At 47.6% G+C, this 20701-nt stretch overlaps 1 protein-coding gene and 1 long non-coding RNA gene across 2 annotated transcripts in view; both read left to right on the top strand.

The window, feature by feature from the left end:
* GAB2 (GRB2 associated binding protein 2) overlaps positions 1-20701 on the top strand; it is a 147320-nt gene that overhangs the window by 6522 nt on the left and 120097 nt on the right. The window lies entirely within an intron of this gene.
* On the top strand, positions 13394-15287 carry LOC309530657. The gene is made up of 2 exons (XR_014218819.1): positions 13394-13653; positions 14907-15287. It is a non-coding gene; the product is annotated as an uncharacterized lncRNA (long non-coding RNA).

The following is a 20701-nucleotide window of genomic DNA, read 5'->3' as shown; positions in this document are numbered from 1 at the left end:
TGGGTACGTTGCAGCCCCCAGATGGGCTGGAAGGTGAGCGAGGGCCTTAGCTGGGTTTTATCCTTCGTCAAGGCCTCTTCCAAGAATTAGATGCATTAGTGAAATGAGCGAAGCTCACCTTGGCTAGCCGGTGATGGAAGTCAACGCCCTGGTCTGGTGGCCTGGGAGTGAGCAGGACTAAATGGCTTCTCGCACCTGTCTAGGCAAGCAGATTAATGGCCATTCCTTGCCCTTGCCGCTCCTGTGATTTTTGCAGCAAGGTATTTTCGCCCACTCCTCCTCGTATCCTTTGATCTCTTCCTTCACCGCTTTCGCTTTCTTTCTCTTTATTATAAGAGACCTTTGCACCTCTGACGGGCAGCCTGCAGCCGTGGATCAACTTGTTCCTTTACTTCGGGGAAGGAGGGGTCGAGATGGCGTGTTTTTGTCATTAGCATTAATTATTTAATGCCCGCCAAACTCTTTGAAGAGGCGAAGGGCTTTCAGAGTGCTATTGTTACAGCCCAGGAAGAGATCAAACGGGGGCTTGGAAGCCATAAAAGCAGAGCTGACCGGACGTGATTTTTTATTTTAAAAAAATCACGGCAACTGGGGCCTTGCAAACGTCGAAATAAACAGACAGGCCTCGGGAATCGTTCTTGGAAGATTGTGGGGAACTTTTGCAGGTGCGGAGATGGTGGCCATACCCCAGAAAGAGTGGGGGAAAGCAAAACAGGAGAACAGATTTGAGGTCACCGGATGCTTAAGCTGAGATTACTGCGTTGCAGGGGGTTGGACTAGATGACCCTGAAACCCCTACCAACTCTACAATTCTGTGATTCTGTGATTAGCAGAGAGTTGGGCCAGACCAAGATATTTTGCTGCCCGAGGCAGAACAACAACTGGCCCAGCACCACTACCAAATCCTACACGTGGAAACACCCCATCGGTACGTTGAAAACTCTGTGATACTGCTTTAACAGTCATGGTTTCCCCTGGAGAATCCTGGGAATTGTAGGTTCTTACCTGTGCTGAGAGTTGTTAGCAGAGCTTCAGTTCCCAGAGGCCCCTTCGAAGATGGATTGCATGTCCGGCCATTCTGGGAGAGGAATAGAGGTCTCCTAACAGCTCCCATTTTCACGAAACCCTCGATCGGCTGTCTGAGGCAGCCGCCTCACTCTGCCCATTGATAGGGCCGGCCCCTAGCATACAAGCGTGCTTCAGATCCATTTCTTCCAAAGTGGACCTATTCTAGAAGCAAAGTATTGGGGCATACATATAGAGCTCGCTGGATTAAGCCGATGGCTCACTTAGTCATGTGATGCCGGTGGGAAACTCAAGTTGAAGCTGAGCGCAAGGGCAATTCTCCCCTCTAATTTGCCTAATCTGTTTCAAATCCATCTAAATTGGTGGCCTTCATTACCTCCTGGGGAAACAAGTGTCATCGTTTAACTAACGCAGTATGCAAAGAAAGACTTTCTTTTACCTACCCTGACTCTTCCAGCATTCAGCTTCAACACATGTCTCTCTAGAGAGAGGGGAGGAACACTTTCCTCCATTCACATTCTTCGTACCGTACAGAATTTTTATAAACTTTAGTCATGTCTCCTTTTAGGGCAGGGGTCTGCAACCCGCGGCTCCGGAGCCGCATATGGCTCTTTTACACCTTTGCCGCGGCTCCGGGGCGGATACTAGCGAGGGGAGGAGGCACATTGTACACCCCGACATTCCCCACTATGGCGGGTGCTGTACTGGCTGTGACGTCACATGGGGGCGGTGCGTACGTTAGTCACGCACCGTCCTGACGTCACCTTCCCGCCCGCCCGCTACATTGTAAGGGGCATGTACGCTGGTCACTGTTTTGAAAGGGAGTGAAGAACACACACACAAAAAGGTAACTTGTTAATTTAACGTTTATTTCTATGAGGAGGAGTAATTCTGAGGGGGTCAAACAAAGAAATAATAAAAAAGTGACAAAAAAGTTTTTTTTATAATGACGAATTTTGCGGCTCCCAGTTTTTTTCTTCGGAAACGGGTCGAAGTGGCTCTTTTTGTCTTAAAGGTTGCAGACCCCTGTTTTAGGGTGTTTGTTGTGGCAATGTGGTCTAAACCAGTGTTTCCCAACCTTTTTTGGGCAAAGGCACACTTGTTTCATGAAAAAAATCTCGAGGCACACCACCATTACAGCCCCGTGACGTCAGCGCGCAGCGTCACGCCGGGAGGGACATGAATTGCTAGCAAATTACATAATCACCTCCTTGAGGGCTGGCTCATCTTCTCCGAAGGCAGAACCCCATTAATTAACAGCACAGACTCACGCCATAGCCAAGACGAGGGGGGAAAACCTCAGTCATGCACAGTCATGCACATGTGGGGGCTAAATGAGGATGAAGACCGGGCAGAGAGCAGGGTTCAAATCACCCCACCTGGCCAGGACAATCCCTGGGTGCTCCCTTGGGCCACTCGCCTGACCCACCTCGCAGTGCTGTTGTTGCGAGGATAACACGGGGAGAACCACACGCGCCCCCGGGAGCTCCTTGGAGGAGAAAGCGGGCGATGAATGCAATGCACGAAATATATGAGAGGCGACCAGGTTTTGCAGGTGAGGGGCCCCCGCCAGCCTCCGCTTCCAACACCCGGCGCAACGACACCGAAGTTTCCCCCCGGGCTCAGCTCGGGGAGCAGCGCTACTCCCCCCGGCTCCCCTTCGCCCTCCCGGCTCTCTCTGCCGCCCACTGGGGACCCCCCTCACCTGCCAAGTCCGGAGCGCCGGTGGAAGTTGCATGCATGCATGCAGGGCGCCGCGTTGCCATTGCATTGCACTGCACTCCATGCAACGCCTGCACGCATGCATTGCCTTGCACGCCCGCCAAGGGGTCTCCCCGCGGTCCGATGCGTCCCCTCCGGCGCGGATGCAGCATTGCAAAAATAAAAAAACCCCGACGCAGCCCTACCTGGGGGGCAGCCTCCGCCGCTCCGCCTCCGCAGGGATCCCCGGGCTCCATCCTGCCGCCCGATCTCCACGGGGGCGCAAGCAGGCTGCGTGGGGTCTGCGCGGAAGAGCCCCTGTCCGCCCGGCCGCCGCCACTGCGCTCATTCCATGGCTGGGAGAAGAGCGCTTCAAACAAAACGCCCGGCCCGCCAGGCCACGCTGGGAAACGTAGTTTGCGCACCCCGCGCGGGCGCGGAGCCCAAGGGCAAGGGGACTACGGATCCCGGCAGCCCCCGCGCCGGGAATGGAGGGGGAGAGGCCGGGTGCAGCGATGGAGGGACGGGTGGGCGAGCGAGTGAGTGAGTGGCAGCCGCCAAGCCTTGGCCGAGAGCCAGGAAGGGCCTCCCCGGAGGAGGAGGAGGAGGAGGGAGGCGCAGAGCGGGAGGGAGGGAGGGAACCCCAGGGGTCATCTAGTGACGGCGCCCCAATCGAAAATTTGACTTAAAAAAAAAAATCTTTCGACTTTTTTAATTTTTCCCGCGGCACACCAGGCAACATCTCGCGGCACACTAGTGTGCCACGGAACAGTGGTTGGGAAACACTGGACCAGTGTTTCTCAACCACTGTTCCGCGGCACACTAGTGTGCCGCGAGATGTTGCCTGGTGTGCCGCGGGAAAAATTAAAAAAATTGAAAGATATTTTTTTTTAAGTCAAATTTTCGATTGGGGCGCCGTCACTAGATGACCCCTGGGGTTCCCTCCCTCCCTCCCGCTCTGCGCCTCCCTCCTCCTCCTCCTCCGGGGAGGCCCTTCCTGGCTCTCGGCCAAGGCTTGGCAGCTGCCACTCACTCACTCGCTCGCCCACCCGTCCCTCCATCCCTGCACCCGGCCTCTCCCCCTCCGTCCCCGGCGCGGGGGCTGCCGGGATCCGTAGTCCCCTTGCCCTTGGGCTCCGCGCCCGTGCGGGGTGCGCAAACTACGTTTCCCAGCGTGGCCTGGCGGGCCGGGCGTTTTGTTTGAAGCGCTCTTCTCCCGGCCATGGAATGAGCGCAGCGGCGGCGGCCGGGCGGACAGGGGCTGTTCCGCGCAGACCCCACGCAGCCTGCCTGCGCCCCCGCGGAGATCGGGCGGCAGGATGGAGCCCGGAGATCCCCGCGGAGGCGGAGCGGCGGAGGCGGAGGCTGTCCCCCAGGTAGGGCTGCGTCGGGGGTTTTTTATTTTTGCAATGCTGCATCCGCGCCGGAGGGGACGCATCGGACCGCGGGGAGACCCCTTGGCGGGCGTGCAAGGCAATGCATGCGTGCAGGCGTTGCATGGAGTGCAGTGCAATGCAATGGCAACGCGGCGCCCTGCATGCATGCATGCAACTTCCACCGGCGCTCCGGACTTGGCAGGTGAGGGGGGTCCCCAGTGGGCGGCAGAGAGAGCCAGGAGGGCGAAGGGGAGCCGGGGGGGAGCAGCGCTGCTCCCCGAGCCGAGCCTGGGGGGAAACTTCGGCGTCGTTGCGCCGGGTGTTGGAAGCGGAGGCTGGCGGGGGGCCCTCACCTGCAAAACCTGGTCGCCTCTCATATATTTCGTGCATTGCATTCATCGCCCGCTTTCTGCTCCAAGGAGCTCCTGGGGGCGCGCGTGGTTCTCCCCGTGTTATCCTCGCAACAACAGCCCTGCGAGGTGGGTCAGGCGAGTGGCCCAAGGGAGCACCCAGGGATTGTCCTGGCCAGGTGGGGTGATTTGAACCCTGCTCTCTGCCCGGTCTTCGTCCTCATTTAGCCCCCACATGTGCATGACTGTGCATGACTGAGGTTTTCCCCCCTCGTCTTGGCTATGGTGTGAGTCTGTCCTGTTAATTAATGGGGTTCTGCCTTCGGAGAAGATGAGCCAGCCCTCAAGGAGGTGATTATGTAATTTGCTAGCAATTCATGTCCCTCCCGGCGTGACGCTGCGCGCTGACGTCACAGGGCTGTAATGGTGGTGTGCCTCGAGATTTTTTTCATGAAACAAGTGTGCCTTTGCCCAAAAAAGGTTGGGAAACACTGGTCTAAACCACTGAGCCTCTTGGGCTTGCCGATCAGAAGGTCGGCGGTTCAAATCCCCGCGATGGGGTGAGTTCCTGTTGCTCTGTCCCAGCTCCTGCCAACCTAGCAGTTCGAAAGCACACCAGCGCAAGGAGATAAATAGGTATTCCTGTGGTGGGAAGGTAAACGGCATTTCCGTGAGCTCCAGTTTCCATCACGGTGTCCCGTTGCACCAGAAGCGGTTTGCAGTGGTACCTCGGGTTAAGTACTTAATTTGTTCTGGAGGCCTGTTCTTAACCTGAAACTGTTCTTAACCTGAAGCACCACTTTAGCTAATGGGGCCTCCTGCCGCCGCATCGCCGGAGCACGATTTCTGTTCTCAACCTGAAGCAAAGTTCTTAACCTGAAGCACTATTTCTGGGTTAGCGGAGTCTGTAACCTGAAGCGTATGTAACCTGAGGTACCACTGTAGTCCTGCTGGCCACATGACCCAGAAAGCTGTCTGTGGACAAGCACTGGCTCCCTCGGCCTGAAAGTGAGATGAGCGCTGGAACCCCATAGTCGTCTTTGACTGGACTTAACCGTCCAGGGGTCCTTTACCTTTACCCACACTTCTGCTTTTCCATGGGTCTGAGCAGTTCCGGGTGTTTTTCCATCTGGCCACTCCTTCCCTGAGAAAAACTGCTCTTTAGCTCTCAGTCGGAACAGGCAGCAATCTGCAGAAAACCCAATTGCTGTTTCCTCCAGTTGAGTTCTAAAGAAGGGTTTTCTCTGGGGCTGGGTGTGTGTGTGTGGATAAGCCTTCTCTCTGAACCGAAAAGTCCCAAACTTTGCAACTTTTCCTCCCAGGGGATTTGCTCCATCCCCTTTATCATTCTGGTCCCTGAGCAAAGAGCCCCAGACTGTGGCATTTGCCCCAAACTGCTGCAACCCAGCTTTCCCCCAATCTAATGTTTCATAGACTGGGCAACTCCTATTGGCTCCAGTAAACATCGCCAAGCTGGTTGTGGCTGATGGGAGTTGTAGTCCAAAAATGGAGGTTAGTAAACTGGGAAGGGGCTCCCATAACCAATTAGGTAAAGGGACCCCTGACCATTAGGTCCAGTCGTGACCGACTCTGGGGTTGCGGCGCTCATCTCGCTTTATTGGCCAAGGGAGCCGGTGTACAGCTTCTGGATCATGTGGCCAGCATGACTAAGCCGCTTCTGGTGAACCAGGGCAGCGCATGGAAACACAGTTTACCTTCCCGCCGGAGTGGTACAGTGGTGCCTTGCAAGACGAAATTAATTCGTTCCGTAAGTTTTTTCGCCTAGCGAATTTTTCGTCTTGCGAAGCACGAAATCCCATAGGAATGCATTGAAATTCAATTAATGCGTTCCTATGGTCAAAAAAAGTCCAAACAATGCCAAATTTGGTACAATAAGAGTTTATTAAGTGCTCTTTAAAGTCACACATACTGTAAAGAGCATTTCAAAAATTGAAGGAACAATAAATTAAGTTTCTAAACATGACAGAAAAACATTTAAAAATCAGCAAAGTGTACAGTACATTTTCTAAGACTCTGGGGGACAACTCGAAGAAGGCTCCTCTTCCACTCTTTGCTTCTTGCTGAAGAACTCCCTCCCCAACTGTTCCCCCAGCCGCCCACCACACAGAAATTCAAATCCAGAATTTTTTTAAAAAAACAGCAGAGTGGCCCAATGGTCACAGAAAATCATAAAAATGCAGAAAAAAACACACACAAGCTTCCAGATTCTTGCAAACCCCTCCCCAACACCAAGTCCTTGAATTCCAAACACCCCAACCCAAAATCCACCCCCCCCAAAAAAAAGTTTTAAAAGTTTAAAAGAAGTTTTGGAAAAGCTTCAAAAATCACCAAAGCCTTCAAAAACCTCAAAAAAGGCTACCACACCACGTTCTATGAGTTGCCCCTCGAAGTCAAGTCACAACTGTATTAACAGTGTTAAGAAAAAGCAAACAAACTTGCAAGACGTTTTCGTTTTTCGTCTTGCGAAGCAAGCCCATAGGGAAATTCCTCTTGCGAAGCAGCTCAAAAAACGGAAAACCCTTTCGTCTAGCGAGTTTTCCGTCTTGCGAGGCATTCGTCTTGCGGGGCACCACTGTACCTATTTATCTACTTGCACTTTGATGTGCTTTTGAACTGCTAGGTTGGCAGGAGCAGGGACCGAGCAACGGGAGCTCACTCCATCATGGGGGTTCGAACCGCCAACCTTCTGATCAGCAAGTCCTAGGCTTTGTGGTTTAACCCACAGCGCCACCTGTGCATTACAAATGATATAAAGAGATAGGAAGAACAAAAGCCACAATGGGAGCCTGATGTTTACCTGCAAGTAGTCCCATTTACACAGAGCAAGGCTGTAGCGTTCCTTTGCACATAGATGCAAACTTGTAATGCTTTCTGTTGCTTCGCCGTTTCACGTTGGCTTCAAAAGACGTACATGTGTGGGTGTTTTCTTTTTTAAAAAATGGCAGAGAGTTCAACTACGCAGTAATAACAGAGAAGATGTTCGGTTTGAAAGCCTTCAGTCCCGGAACAATTACTTGTCAACGTTTGGGAGTCAAGTTGTTTGCAAAAATGACACTCTGTTGACTTTTATGCAAATACCTTCCTGAGGACGGATGGGTTTATGCAAATACAGTTTTTTTTATCTCGTGGCTGCTGTCCAAGGGACAACTGTTAAAATGTCTGAGCACGTGTTATTTTGCAGGGAAGTCAGGCGTGTGCGGGTGTACTTTTTCTGAAATCCAAAGGAGATGTTGTCAGGAAAGCATCAAATTAATATTGGAACACCTTTCTGCAAAACTATGAATCGCCCAGTAGCGTAAGAGTGGTGGATCAGGCCCACAGCCTGTTCTCACAGTGGGCTGGCAGAATTCAGCCCGCTAGCAGGACCTGAGTGCAAATTCCAGCGTTAAAAACTCGTGTGTGTGTGTGTGTGTGTGTGTGTGTAAAAATATATACACATGCTAATCGCCAAATGGCACCTTAAATCTAGGTTATGGTTGCCACAACGGAAGGTCTAGGTACCTTTATTCTTCTGGCGTGACATTTATTATTGTCATTATTATTATTATTATTTATTTTCATTTCTGTACCGCCTTATATTTTAAAGAACAAAATCTCAAAGTGGTTTACAACCCATTAGAACATCAGACAAAACAACCCAGAATAAAACGAATTAACGCTCCAAGGAAAATATTTCAGATCCTTCTCTAAGTGATATTTTGCTTTCCCCATATTTAATTACCTCCTTAATCTATATAGCTGCCCCATAGCAGAAGTACTCAAGGAAACCTGTGTGGTGCAGTGGTTAGAATGTCGGACTAGGACCTGGGAGAACAGGGTTCAAATCCCCACTCGGTCATCAAGTTCACGGGGTGACCTTGGAGTCAGTCACAGCCCCTTGGCCCTACCTCACAGAGTCGTTGTAGGCATTCTCTGAGGAGGGGGGTGAACCCTGTACTTTTTTTGGAGGGGGGAAAAGTGGGATAGAAATGCAATGAGTAAGCTCTTCTCCTGACCTGCTTAAGAAAACTGGAGGCACCAGCCAGGTGGAGATAGATGTCGGTTGTCAAACTAGCATCCAGAGATCTCTACGTCATCACAATTGGACCCGTGCCAGTCGCAAAACACACCTGACAATTTCCTTTTTTTATATATATAAAATATTTATTAAAGTTTCACAAATTATATAAACAAACACAACAATACAAACCACATACAAGAAAAAACAAGTATAATTTCAAATCCTTATTTTCTTAAAGCTTACTTCCCCGACCTCCTCATACCTTCCCTTTCTGCATTCCAATTTCAAATATTCAGTTCAGCAAATCCTCACCCTTGATTTTATGTAATTATTGACCTTTCTTTTCTTTAAACTTAATCTTTACAGCTGTAATCCACTTAATTTCTAAAATCGCATCATTCTAACACTCATTAATTTTACAATGTTTCTTAAGATAGTTCTTAAATTTCTCCCAATCTTCTTCCGCCGTCTCTTTTCCCTGGTCTCGGATTCTGCCGGTCATTTCTGCCAATCCCATATAGTCTATCACCTTCATCTGCCATTCTTCCAAGGTGGGTAGATCTTGTGTCACACCTGACAATTTCCTTCTTTCTTTTTTATATAAATTTTTTATTAGTTTTTCAACATATCATTTCCAGCAATAATTAAATGTACTTTTACATCTTATACAATTTTTTTTTACTTCCATCAATCACATCTGAAAATTTTCCAATCTACTTAATTTACACTTCTTATTTTCACTATTACATTTAAATCTCATAACTAGTATCTCTCTTCTTTGCAATATTTCATATATTTCTCCTCACAAAACTACAAACATAATTTGTTGATTACAGTTGCTCTTCAAATAATTCGTATATTTCTTTCAATTTTATGTAAATCTCTGGTCCCGCAGGTTTCGAATCCTTCCTGTCATTTTATCCAATTCTGCGTAGTCCATTAATTTTGTCTGCCATTCTTCTTTCAACACATGACAATTTCTTAACACCGAGTGCAACAGCAACATCCTGCCTTCAACAGTCACATCTCTACCTGCAAAACTTTGTGTCAAATGGCAGGTGAAAATAAATACAGGGAGAGGACTGTCTTTGCTTGTGGGTTTACCATCTGGGTGGCTTCTTGGTTCCTGAAATTTGTTCTGATTGGGCAGATAAAATATCGCAGCTGGAAGTCTACAGGATGTGTTGCTAGTGTGTGACAACAGTCAAGATCCTCAGGAATGCACCTCCATCGTAGACCCCAGGCATCTTCACTTGGTCTCAAGTAGCCAATAAAGGTTAAGGTAAAGGGACCCCTGACCATTAGGTCCGGTCGTGGCCGACTGGAGTTGCGGCGTTCATCTTGCTTTATTGGCCGAGGGAGCTGGCGTACAGCTTCCGGGACATGTAGCCAGCATGACTAAGCCGCTTCTGGCGAACCAGATTAGTGCATGGAAACACCATTTACCTTCCCGCTGGAGTGGTACCTATTGATCTACTTGCACTTTGACGTGCTTTCGAACTGCTAGGTGGGCAGGAGCTGGGAACGAGCAACGAGAGCTCACCCCGTCGCGGGGATTCGAACCGCCAACCTTCTGATCAGCAAGTCCTAGGCTCTGTGGTTTAACCCACAGTGCCACCCGCGTCCCCCAAGTGGCCAGTAGCCAGGTGCAAAATACGCAGGGCGAATTTCGAACACAGCTCCAAACCTTCCGGAGGGCGCCAGGTTGGCAAAGCCTGATCCAGACAGCATCAGCTCCCGGGAGTGGCCTGTGTGCTGTTTTGCTTCCGTGGACCTTTTCAGAGGATGGGACGCAGCTGCTGGTTCTGCTCCCCGACATCGTGACATCACATCCCCGACCCTTGACCTGCCAAACAATGAGCTGCTTCATTTGGGTATCATCCTGTCCTCTTCCCGTTGGAAACTCAAAACTGACTGACTGTGCAGCCTACACACTGAAATGTGGGGGTGGGGGAAAGGAAAGGAGGGAAGAAGGATGGGAAGAGAATTCGAAGCGTAATCAGACCGTACAATTCGAAAGCCATGTTTTCCCTTCTGGCTTCCTGCAGGTCTGGGAGACAGTTCCTGAGCATCGTGTTTTAAAGCTGCCAAGAAGCTGCTCAAAATATATTTTGATTTTAAAGGAGTGGGGGGAAAACAACCCAAATGTCAATCATGGCGGAAGCAGTGTGCGCAGGGACCGCTTCCAACAGCATTCGCCTTATGGAAAAGGTTTTGAAATTGTGTTTTGGAGGAGGAAAAGTCGTAGGCGCTCACATGGAAAATGTAGCCTTGGGAGTTGGGAGTCCACGTGAATTTTTCTGGGGTGGCAACCAGCAGGAACACCCAAGAAGGGGGGCTGGGGTGGGGCAGGCTGTGTTCAGGTGCCAGTGATGTGTGGACCCTGCCAAATGCCCCCCCCCAAATCTTCCCTAGGCTTGCTCCACCATCAGAACCTTCATGGAGCCAGGAGAAACATAAAATTGTAGAGTTGGAAAGGGTCCCGGGGTCATCTAGTCCAACCCCCTGCTATGCAGGAATCTCAGCTAAAGCATCCATGGCAGATGACATCTAGCCTCTGCTTCAAAACCTCCAAAGAAGGAGAGTCCATCACCTCCTGAGGGCATCTGTTCCACTGTTGGTGTTGTTTAGTCGTGTCTGCCTCTTCGTGACCCCCTGGACCAGAGCACGCCAGGCACTCCTGTCTTCCACTGCCTCCCGCAGTTTGGTCAAACTCATGCTGGTAGCTTGGAGAAAACTGTCCAACCATCTCATCCTCTGTCGTCCCCTTCTCCTTGTGCCCTCCATCTTTCCCAACATCACAGTCTTTTCCAGGGAGTCTTCTCTTCTCATGAGGTGGCCAAAGTATTGGAGCCTCAGCTTCAGGATCTGTCCTTCCAGTGAGCACTCAGGGCTGGTTTCCTTAGGAATGGAGAGGTTTGATCTTCTTGCAGTCCATGGGACTCTCCAGAGTCTCCTCCAGCACCAGAATTCAAAAGCATCAATTCTTCAGCGATCAGCCTTCTTTATGGTCCAATTCCACTGTACAACAACTCTTACTGCCAGAAAGTTCTTCCAGGTGTTTTGTGGGAATCTCCTTTCTTGTGACTTGAAGCCGTTGGTTCGAGTCCTACCCTCCAGAGCAGGAGGAGAAAAGGCTTGCTCCATCTTCTGTGGGACAGCCCTGGAGATATTTGAAGATGGCTGTCCTATCTTTCTCTTTTCCAGGCTAAACATACACAACTCCTTCAACCGTTCCTCATATGGCTTCATTTCCAGACCCTGGATCATCTTCGTTGCCTTCTCCTGCACACATTCCAGCTTGTCAACATTCTTCATAAATTGTGATGCCCAGAATTGGACACAGTACAGTGGTACCTTGGGTTAAGAACTTAATTTGTTCTGGAGGTCCGTTCTCTTAACCTGAAGCACCACTTTAGCTAATGGGGCCTCCCGCTGCCACCACTGCGCAATTTCTGTTCTCATCCTGAAGCAAAGTTCTTAACCCGAGGTACTATTTTTGGGTTAGCGGAGTCTGTAACCCAAGGTACCACTGTATTCCAGGTGTGGTCTGCCTAAGGCAGAGCAGAGTGGTACTATTACTTCTCCTTGACTTGGGCACTAGACTTCATTCTTGAGAAACCGGCTTCTTCCAAGAAGAGCAAAACTGCCCCATTTCACTCGTCTTCCTTCTAAGATCTCACAATATGGCAACCGGACTCCCCCTTGGAGTGTGCTCTGAAAGCAGCCAGCGCATGAAGTCTGTGTGCACCTGTTCTCATTGAGAAACATATCGCTGACGAGACAGAAACAAGTGCTGCCAGAGCTGTTCCCATCTACCTGCTGCGACAGATCGCCCAGCCGCACGTGTTTCCAAGCCCTGCTTTGCGCTCAAGGAAAGTCATGTTCATTTTTAGCTCCGGATTCGCTGCTCACGATGGGTCACGCTCAGCACTGAGCATGAATGATTTATCTTCCTTCTGAGTCTGAGTGCTCTATAAAAGACATTTAAGGGCATGCCGGAGGAATTCGTACCATGGAGAAAACGTAAAAGGAACCAAACGTTCTCTTAAGGGCAGCTCCAGATTATTATTATTATATATTCAATTTATATACCACACTTTTATCAAAAGATCCCAGATACAACATTAATACAGAACATCAGTGATAGAAACATAATGAAAAACCTACTGACAGATATCATTTACTGACCTTATTCAGCATTTTTCCCGATTTGCTTGGGCAGAGCTGACACAGTGGTTTGTGTACATCTGATATTTACTGAGCATTCGTTCGGATTTGTTTATGGGGCTGGTATATGACAGACGGCATTCACCCTAATTTGCTTTCGGGGTGTTCTACGCATCTTCCCATTGATCATTCATTTGTCCTAGACTTCCCCGCGCATTTTGGGGGAAGTTTTGTTGGGAGTTTTTGCTGCTGTTATTTATAGTAATTTTTCGGTAACCCAAACCTCTCTCACCACCAAAGGAACACAAATGAACAGTAGAGAGCCAGCACGAGTAACGCTGACACCAAACCCTACATATATTAAGCAAAATAAAAGCATCGCCCCCCCATCTTCCCCCCCCTTCCCCCCCAATGTCTCAACAAATGAAACTGATTTGTAAAAATGTTACATGGAAAAAATACGAGAGACATTACACATACTTCTGTAAAACAAGAAAATCTTTAATAATAATAATAATAATAATAATAATAATAATAATAACAACAACAACAACAACAACAACAACAACAACAACAACAACAACAACCTTGTCAGACAAATCAGTGGAGGAAAAGGCTATCCACTCTGAGCCCGGCTTCAGCTGGGGAGGGCGAGATATAAATGAAATATTATTATTATTATTATTATTATTATTATTATTATTATTATTATTATCAATGGTTGGCGGCAGCAGTGCTTCTGAAACTGCAGGAGGGGGGTATTATGTATTCCAGGGGTTGGCAACCTAAGGGCGACCTGACGCAAAGAGTTTTTTTTTCCTGAGCCCTCCTCAGTTGTGTATTCACCGATTGCACTTGTTGCCTGGTGAGATGAAGTGTCTAAGCGCCCAGTATTTTGGTAACCGAATTAAAATGTTTTGGATGGTGCTGTTGTTCAGTAAGAGGAATTCACCTCTCAGCTACGACTGGCACATGCAGTGAGGCCAAATGGAAGCAAAATGGAGGGCAGGTGATTACATTTCACCCCTTCGCAGCGAGGGATTTCTATATTCTTGTTTCCTCACACGTCTGTGGATTTTTACACAACGCAGGGTTTTTCCATCATCTTAACGTTGCCCATCGATTGCCAGCTGGCTTGACCTAAATTCCTGCCCTTTTTATTTCAGGCGATTGGCTTTCAAGCTAGGAATTCATTGTTTGTTTGTTTGTTTGTTTGTTTGTTTGTCCGTCCGTCTGTCTGTCTGTCTGTCTGTCTCTGTTTGCTAGTTAGTTTCTACTTCGGCACGAATTAGCAAAGTAACCTAAGACGAAAACCTGTTCGTATGTTTACCTCAGGACAAAATTTAATCCGAATTTCCCTTATTCCAGAAGATGCCCTCAAGTGTATGAATAAAAACAATGTTCAATTGTTATTTTAGGATTTTTGTGTGTGTGTGTGTGTGTGTGTGTGTGTGTGTTTAGCGATTCCTGTTTTGTATCTTTAAGCTGCCTTGATTCCTGTCTGGGGAAAAGACTGGGTATAAATAAATATATAAGATGGAGGAGCATCAGAAAATTTTTACCTATTGCAAAAAGGCAAAACAATTTTTTTGCATTGATTGCTCTGCCAACCTTTCGTCTCTAGCCCAGCCCTCCCTGGCAGGTGTGGCCCCTGGGAGGTAGCCCAGAAGGGAATTTGGCTCTCAGGCTGAAAAAAGTCCCTCACTGGTGATCCACCAGGAACCCCTGAACCCCTGTCATCGAAATGCAAGAGAATTGCAAAAAAAATCCTAGTCTATGTCCCAAACAACCTGTTCTAGGGCTCCTTCCAACTCTACAATGCTGTGAGTCGATGACATATTCCGGCCAGGCAAGGAGCACCCAAGAAGGATGCAAAGTTTGGCTGGGGAAGGAAGGGGACAGAGGACCACTCCCCCCTCATTTGGAAATGTACTCAATTTCCAAAAGGTCCCTTTAAAGTAGGAAGTTGGAAGGCCGCTGCTTAGCTCTATAAATAAGTATTTTCTTAAAGTTTATTTGCATAAGTGAATGCAAAGGGGTGGTTGTTGTTTTTTAAAGCATCCAGATTCTGTGTTGCCCAGAACACTGAGCAAAAAGGCCACGTTTTGGTCCTCAAAACTTCCGCAATGAAGGCACTTTTAGTGTTTGGTCTGTGACTGTAAATAACACTTCCCAGTATGACTAAGGAGCAAATTGGTGATTCTGCCAAAGCTTTCTCTCTCTCTCTCTTTCCCTCTTTCTCATTTCTGTTTTGTCTCACAGAGCATGCAGGTGATTCAAACTACACTGACAGCCGTTGTTGATTTTTTTTGTGTGTGTGTGTGTTTTTGGCCTTTTTTCGGAAACAGCCCATGCAGAGGAAGGAATCAATTTGGATAATGAGAGAAGTGGTGTAACAACAGCACACAACAAGAGTTCAGGCTGGCCTGCCAGATCTGCGTAGTGGAGGGGAAGGATGAATGAAGCAATTTGGATTAGGAGTTGATTTTAATCTGTTTTTCTCTTCTCTTCAAATCCAGCTCAAAGCAGTTGGGAACGCAGGGCCGAGCAAAAGAATCGGCTACTGAGCCCTAATTAAGCATGTGCACAGTGATGCTTAATGCAATTTCAGTAATCTGGTTTGAATAAAACCATGTTTCTTTCTGTGTGTGTGTTTGTGTGGTCAAGCCAAGACAAGAGAACTCTTAGCTAGAAGAAGCTTGGGGCTGATTTATTAGAATGTTTCAACTGCCGTGAGGGTAAAGTTTTTCTCCTGCTGGTATCCCCACCCTCCCAAAAAGGTGTGTTCGATTTTGTTCTGTTATCCATCACTTTCCGCAAAAAAGAATTGTCTCGAGGCAGCTTGCAAGCGCCTAGGACTTGCCGATCGCATGGTCGGCGGTTCGAATCCCCGTGGCGGGGTGCGCTCCCGTCGTTCGGTCCCAGCGCCTGCCAACCTAGCAGTTCGAAAGCACCCCCGGGTGCAAGTAGATAAATAGGGACCGCTTACTAGCGGGAAGGTAAACGGCGTTCCGTGTGCTGCGCTGGCTCGCCAGATGCAGCTTGTCACGCTGGCCACATGACCCGGAAGTGTCTGTGGACAGCGCTGGCTCCCGGCCTATAGAGTGAGATGAGCGCACAACCCTAGAGTCTGTCAAGACTGGCCCGTACGGGCAGGGGTACCTTTACCTTTACCACTGTATAGGCATAGGCAAACTTGGCTGTCCAGATGTTTTGGGACTACAACTCCCATCATCCCTGACCACTGGTCCTGTTAGCTAGGGATGATGGGAGTTGTAGTCCGAAAACATCTGGAGGGCCAAGTTTGCTCATGCTTGATTTAGCCTCTTGCTTAAACGCACGGGGCAGTAGGCAGTAAGAAAGTTGGCAGTCTCTACAAATAATTTATAGTGAATTGAAAAAAAATGTTTAAAATACTTTTCCAAAAAGCCACCAAAAAAAGGAGTCCTTTTTGTTGGGGACAATTCAGACGGAAATTCCCAGGTGTCGGTTTGAATCCCCATGATGGGGTGAGTTCCCGTTGCTCTGTCCCTGCTCCTGCCAACCTAGCAGTTCAAAAGCATGAAGTGCAAGTAGATAAATAGGTACCGCTCCGGCAGGAAAGTAAACGGCATTTCCGTGTGCTGCTCTCATTCTCCAGAAGCGGCTTAGTCATGCTGGCCACATGACCTGGAAGCTGTACGCTGGCTCCCTCGGCCAATAAAGCGAGATGAGCGCCGCAACCCCAGAGTTGGTCATGACTCTCCCCAGAGTTGGCGCGCTTCTCCCCAGTGCCATCCTCCAAACCAGGTCAAGGAACAGCGGGATGGCGGCGCTGCGCCTCCCCGCTGTCCCCCGAGCTTGTGGGGCTGGCTGATGTCTGCCCGAAGCGCGGGGCGTTCTGCTTCAAGGCACCCTGCGCGCCGGGCGGCAGGCTGCTGTCCGCAGTCTAGGGAGCCCTGCGGGAACTCCCGCCGGCTCCCCAGGCTTGCTGGTAGCTTCCTGAAGCCTGGAGAGCGAGAGGGGTTGGTGCACACCGACCCCCCTCGCTCTCCAAGCTTCAGCGAAAGCCTGTATTCGCCCCATAGGACGCACGCAGATTTCCCCTTCATTTTTGGAGGGGGAAAAGTGCGTCCTGTAGGGCGAAAAATACGGTATTTTACATGGTAAAATAGAGAACTTTATAAAAATTATACACACACACACACACAGTTGGCAGTTCCACCTGCCGCCATCTTAAGAGTTCATTCTCAGGTCGAGCGGTGTGTCTCATTTGAGGCACACTGACCTCTCCAACTTTGACCTTTTTTATTATTAGTGGCATGTTGCTTAATTCAAATGAAGTGGGTGAGAGGGCTTTTTCTCCCAATTCTGTAATTAGGTGACTCTGGAGTTAAAAATTAACCTGTAAAAAAAGAGCTTTTAGGAGTCTGCCCTTCCCCCACTCCCCCTCTTTAAAAGCAATTAAACCAATGAGCACATAGCCCCCTCCACAATCGCCTTGGCAGCTCGTATTTTGGAAAGTTTTCCATCTCTCTCTTTAACCGTTCGGGATGTAACTTTAGTTCAGAAGGCTAATTGCAACCGTTTCTACAGTAGCCCAGACCCGTAAGCGGAGAGTCTTCAGGGACTATCCTCATTTGACTTTTCTCTCTGCATTCATATTAGTAATAAGCACACTGTGAATTGTGCTTCTGAAATATACTCGGAGTCGAGAGTGGATTTCATGCTCTTTATTCAGCTCATAGTGGTGAGGAGGAATGAAAGTTCCCCCTAAGTATCTGCTTTATATACATTATTTACACAATGGGCTGCACGTGATTGGCTAATTCCGGAATTCTCCTGTAGGCCAATCAGGTTGTGGATTCACTTCCATCTGGAGCTGGATTGGGTGGCTCCTTCAGCCCAATCATACTGCTGCATTGTTCTAGGACCAATCAGACTGCCGTATTCTGAATCCTATTGTTCTAGGACCAATCAGACTGCTGCATTTTGGATCCTATTGTTCTAGGACCAATCAGACTGCTGCATTCTGGATCCTGTTGTTCTAGGACCAATCAGACTGCTGCATTTTGGATCCTATTCAACTCAGTACATAACAGCTTCCCTTTCCTTCGTGTTTCCTTCACCTCTTATTAGTGTCAATGAGCTTTTCTTTTCTTTTTTTATAAATATTTTATTAGGTTTTAACAGTAAAAGAAATTTCAAGAAAAATACAAAAACCAAGAAGGATACGAAGTCACAAAATACAGTACAAAAATACGAACATTAAACACAACGAAAGAAAAAAAAAGATAAAAACACATATGACAAAAGAACAAAAATTCCCTCTTTCTTAATCTTTCATCTTCAATTGACTTATTTTCCCGACTTCCTCACGTCTCCCATTCTTGTATCCCTTTTTAGAAATTTATTCAGCAAATTCATATTCTAACAATTTGTCTATTATTATTCCAATCTTACATTTTACTTTATTGCTAGAGTGTCAGTGAGCTTTTCAGGGCTCAAGTTAATTCTGCTGGAGCTGACATTTACCTGTCGGATGTACGGTAATCCACTGGGAGCAGTCAAGTACAACATTACCTGTTTTGCTAGAGTGGACATGCACAGGGATGCTGGTCCAGCCGGTCAAACTTCCTGTTACACCTGGCAGGAGCATCCTTCCTAGCATGTGACTGGTAGGTGGGCGTGACCTTTCCAGACCTGGTAAAATGCCAAGTCACGCAGCAACCTCTCTCTCTCTAATCATCTTTTTTCGTCCCTCAAACATCCTGATTCACCTGGACTGCACTGCTGGCAGCCAGCCAGCAGTCTCCCATATGGGGTAAACCTGTTTATACATGTTTGTAACTTTTTTTTTTAAAAAAAAATGATATTTATTGCAAATTTTAAACAGAGGAAAAACAAACCAATAAACATACAAAGTACCATCACCATACACCATAACAAAGACAACAAAAAAAAATTTAGAAGATAAACATAAAATAAGAAGAAAAAGTACAACAAAATCAATTTATCCTCAAATCTTATTTTCATAATCTTTGGACTTCCTCACATCACCCTTTCCTGCGTTCTCAGCCATATAGTTATAAGCAGCAAATTATTGCCTTATTTCAATTCTTATTTTATCATTCTCAAATATTATGTCCCATATACATGTTTGTAACTTTTAAGCCAAAAGCCTGCCTTCAGAGATCACACACTGCTCTGCCTGATCGTGAGTAAAACTGCTTTTTATTACTTATGAATAAGACTGTGGTGTCTTTATTCTTTCAGGAGGGCTCACAGGGGTCTTACCAGGAATAATAGAACATACAGTGGTACCTCGGTGCTCCAACTTTTTTATTTTTAAAAATATTTTTTATTGCTCAATTTCCACATAACAAATTATCAAACCATATAATCACATACATTATTTTTTTCCCTTTCCCCCTCCCCCCCCCACCAAGGACTTCCCTCAGCTCCTCTTCCTGATTTCTCTTCACATATTTTCTCTGCATATTATAAAATTGTACATATCTTTACATATCTATCAATCATGTTATCAACCAATAAATTTGTGTATGTTTATTCAAAACCTGCCAAGGAGTCCAGTTCATTTTGTTGTCTTTTTAGATAGTTTGTAAAAAGTTCCCTTTAAGGAGGAATGGGTTCTCAAACTTAATCCGTTCTGGAAGTCCGTTCCAAAACCAAAAGCGTTCCAAAACCAAGGCACGCTTTCCCATAGAAAGTAACGCAAAATGGATTAATCCATTCCAGACTTTTAAAAACAACCCCTCAAACAGCAACTTAACATGAATTTGATGCATAAAATGAAAGCAATAAACAACGTACTGCATTCACACAATCAATCAGTAGCTGAACTGGGTTCCACACAGTCACAAAAACAAAACAAAAAAGAGCCACAAAAACACAAAATAAATAGCAAAAACAGACAAGACACCTCAGCGTAACACTCAAAACGGAAGTGTGACACTCAAATCGGAAGCATAACACTCAAAACGGAACACATTCGGCTTTCGGAAAAAGTTCGCAAACCGGAACACTTACTTCCGGGTTTGCAGTGTTCAGGTTCCAAGTTGTTCAAGTACCAAGGCGTTTGAGAACCAAGGTATCACTGGGTCTCAATCTGGGCAAGCCAAATTGAATTGCTTGTTGTTTTAAGAGACTCACACGAGTTGGCAGCCAGCTTTCTGCTGTGGAAGAAGGGGAATCCACTCTGCTAAGTGAAGAAACTTGTTAGCGCAAGTTAGGAAGGATATTAATAATCAATATATCCTCTCCTGCCACCCTCAACATTACCTGCCTGATGCGTCTGCAGGCATGCATGGGCTCCTTCTGGGGTAGTGAGAGCATCTTTGGTTCCCACCCTGCACACAGCTCTCACCTGTGGCTCCTAGAAGCCGCCACACCATGGGAAAAGGCTTCGGCTGGCCGGCTAAATCAGGTGAGGGACTTCCTTTGCATGCGAAGATACAGTGGTGCCTCGCAAGACGAAAAGAATCAGTTCTGTGATTCTCTTCGTCTAGCGGTTTTTTCGTCTTGCGAAGCAAGCCCATTGACGGATTAACGCTATTAGCGGCTTATCTGCTGATCGGATCAGCTGATAAGCGGCTTAGCGGCTTAGAAAAGGGGGGGGGGAACCCAGCAGGAACTCGCAAGACATTGTCGTCTTGCGAAGCAAGCCCATAGGAAATTCGTTTTGCGAAGCACCTCCAAAACGGAAAACTCTTTCGTCTAGCGGGTTTTCCGTCTTGCGAGGCATTCGTCTTGCGGGGCACCACTGTAGTTGCTTTGGAAGATGATAATCAGGCATCCGCACAACATGACCAGTTCAACGAAATTGATGTTGCAGATTGAGTGGACGAGACCCAATAGTGGGTCCATCGGTCAAGGAGGCGGTTTCTGCACGTGCTGTAGAGCGAAATGAGGGGCTCGTTAAACTGGGAAGGTAGCCCATTAGGAGAAGGGAAACTAATGCTAAACCTCCTTGCGGGATAAAAAGCAGCAGGGTGGATTTGGTTTAAATCAGATTGATTTAAATCACTAGTCAGTAAGACTTGATTTAAATCTTTTTC

The sequence above is a fragment of the Podarcis vaucheri genome, assembly GCF_965113315.1.
Source record: "Podarcis vaucheri genome assembly, chromosome: 4".
NCBI classification, from domain to species: Eukaryota; Metazoa; Chordata; class Lepidosauria; order Squamata; family Lacertidae; genus Podarcis; species Podarcis vaucheri.
This window is presented reverse-complemented; position numbering and strand designations above follow the sequence as displayed.